The sequence below is a fragment of the Bidens hawaiensis genome, unplaced genomic scaffold, assembly GCF_021521415.1.
Source record: "Bidens hawaiensis isolate Kalapana, Puna unplaced genomic scaffold, B.hawaiensis_p1.1 tig00043993_1, whole genome shotgun sequence".
NCBI lineage: Eukaryota > Viridiplantae > Streptophyta > Magnoliopsida > Asterales > Asteraceae > Bidens > Bidens hawaiensis.
The window spans coordinates 24,805-28,284 of record NW_027505867.1 but is presented as its reverse complement, the minus strand read 5'-3'; positions in this window follow the sequence as shown (position 1 = coordinate 28,284).

The following is a 3,480-nucleotide window of genomic DNA, read 5'->3' as shown; positions in this document are numbered from 1 at the left end:
AACTAATTTACAACATTTTACATCGATTTATCTTCGTTTACAACTAGTTGATACAAACTAAATCCCGCCCGTTAAACGGCTTTACTTCTTACTAGCACACTTGCATCAATTCACCTAGCATTGATCGCAAGTCAAACACGTAGCACATTGACTTTCTAGTCCAAGTATGTTATGCCTGAAAAACATGTTAAAACGGGTCAACTATAAATAGTTGGTAAGTTTCACGAGTTTCAAGAAATCAATTGTGCGTATAACAATCATAGTTTGTAAATACGCAAGTATTTATGTATCTACGTTCGCAAGTACGTTTGTTTGTATGTTTATGATGTAATTATGCTAAGCTACAACGAAACCTTGAACCACTATGGCCCCCCTTGCGCCCACAACATGCCCCGAGTAGCTATGTCTAACACTATATAGTGTGTTTGTATCATTATGGTCATATGCAAACGGCGTTATGTGTGACACGGTAACTAGGCCAATTCCGTTTGGGTTTGTCAAACCAATAGTACTATTCACAAGCCACTAGCTCGAAGTTAATCACTGTGTTCATGGGGACTTTTGTGTGTTAGCACTTAGATAATTTCCATCATCAAACAATTTCGAGTATATAGATATGTATCAACATGTTTTTCACCCCAAAAGTTTGTAAAAACAGTTTACAAGTGGGGTCATGAAACTCATGGTCTAGCAAGTATTTAACACGGTATCGGGTAGTGGTTCGTTCTGCTTGCTAGCACTCAGACCCTATAATCAATATTATAATAATATTAATCTTACTATACTATTATAGCAATACAAGTTTTCCTCATGGCATTCAACTAGCATGTCCACATTGTCTTTCAACTCATTAATTTCCCATTTATATAATTTCCACATGCTAATTTGAACATTAATTTCAAACATTAACTGCTAAGTTGAATAAAGTTTCAAAATAAATTGTTAAAATCATCATTTATTTAGTAATAAAGACAATTAATTGTTTTCGTTATTATGTTTTTTAAAATTTTGAGACTTTGTTATTATTATTATTTTTTTTAGATTTTGAAAAATTATTTATGAACGTTTGGATTGAATGTTTGGATTGAAATGGTAGTTCAACTCACGAGGTTTAGATTATATTGTTGCTTTGTTAGACGCGTGATTTAATAAAAAATTATAATTATATCTTATTGTTATATTCATATTTTTAGCATTTTTTATGTTGTGTGCTTAAATATTTTATAATTTCAATAAATATATTTTTTATAGCACACAACTTATGTTACAACATTTGCATGTTTACGTTTTATAGTTTACAATATATAACTTCAGTAGATGATGAAGTTTTAACTAATATGTGTTTTTTGTTTAATGGTATAAGTTAGAAATATGTGGCATAACTTAGAATTATATTTTTAATTGTTACTTTTCTCCATTTGTCTTTTTATGTTGGATTCTTTTAATTAAAGTAACAATATGATACCTATTAACAATCTTACTATACTATTAAACAATATACAAGGTTTCCACATGACATTCAACTAGCATGTCCACATAGGCTTTTGACTCATCAATTTTTCATATATATAATTTCCACTTGTTAATTTAAACATTAATTTTAAGCATTTAATCATAACTTGAAGAAAGTTTCAAAATAAATTGTTATAATCACAATTTATTGAGTACTAAGACAATTAATTGTTTTCATTGTTATTTTTTTAAATTTTGAGACTTTGTTAGTTATATTTTTTTTTTGATTTTGGAAAATTATTTATGAACGTTTGGACTGGATGTTTGGATTAAAATGATGGTTTAAGTCACGAGGTTTGGATTACATTGTTGCTTTATTAAACGCACAGTTTAATAAAATTATAATTATATCTCATTGTTATATTCATATTTTTAGCATTTTTTATGTTGTATACTTAAATGTTTTATAATTTCAATAAAAATAGTTTTTATAACACACAACTTTTGTTACAACATAATGTTTACGCTTCATAGTTTACAAATATGACTTCAGTAAATGATAAAGTTTAAATAATATATCTTGTTTGTTTCGTGGTATAAGTTAGAAATATGTGGCATAACATAGAACTATGTTTTAAATTGTTATTTTTCTCTATTTGTCTTTGTATGTTGGGTTCTTTTAATTAAAGCAATAATGTGATACCTTATAATAATAATAATAATAATAATAATGCTAGATTATTTGATGTTTACAATTCGTTAAAATGTATATAACACGTGTGTGCTCTCTCTCTCTCTCTCTCTCTCTCTCTCACACACACACACACACACATATATATGTATATATATATGAAGTTTTATATATTTTTCGTCCGTGTGTAACACGGGATCTAACCTAGTATTTTAATATTATCATAATGTCCTGTAACGCCCGTTAATTTTTGTTTGGTGTTGGAAGCTATGTAGAGTTTGTATAATTCTCGGGTTTGATCCGGCATTCATCGGGGACCTCCTTGTCATTCCCGTAAGTTAAATTAATTAACTTTTCATTCAAGTTGCTACATCTTTCATAATTGAGGAGCTGGAATGTAACATTTTATATTATATCACAAAACCCTAGCCCTTTCTTCTTCCTGGCCGATCGCAACACAGCAGCCACTCCAAGCTTCGTTTTTTCCTTCTTCCAGCCATATTCAAGGTGAGAAACACTAATTCAAGGCTTAACCGGTGGCTGCACATTCAAGCACCTTTCAGGACTGTTTTGATTGAGGTTCTTGCTCCATAATCTTCTTAGGTATGTCTAGTGTAACATACTTTAATATCGTGAGCTATGGTTTTCGTTTGATTGGTCAATTAATGATAGATTGAAAACTAGTATTCGGTTGTCTAGATTGTTAGATTGTTGCGTTTAGCGAGAGGTTTGAAGGAATTAACAACCAATTCAGTTTGTGTAGCTTCGGTTTGATGTATAGGCTATGGAAAAATTATTTTTTTAAGTATTGGGGCTAAATTGGTTGTCGGTGACTCAAACGGGTTGGTACAACGCGATTTCGCGTTTATTTGATAATTGGTGCGTTGTGCTTACGAGTTACCGACCCATCCAACTCGTGCGGTGTCGTTTGGACTTGTTGGCTGTGATTTTATTGAATTTGGTCCACACGGGGCTGAGTTGGTTGTTAAGTGCATAAACAACTCATAAATGCGCATATTCGTCTCATCTAGAAACTTCCGAGGGTAATTTGGGAATCCTTTATCCCCGGGATTATCTAAGGGTGGTTTTGGTAAATACAAGGCCCCGAGGGCTGTTGTAATTGAAATTGGTGAGGTTGAGGCTTTAGGTAAGTCAAACCATGTTAGAACGCCTCGTAGGGTAAACGAGTCCATTCGGTATCGTTAGTAATTCTTGTGTGTAATCCGACAGGCGTTTGAGTGGGGATCACTTAGGGGTTCTATAGCTCATTGTGATTGTGTGTCTCGTAACAAGTGAGTTCATGATGCCCCTTTTTACTTTTTACATTTTGGGCTAGC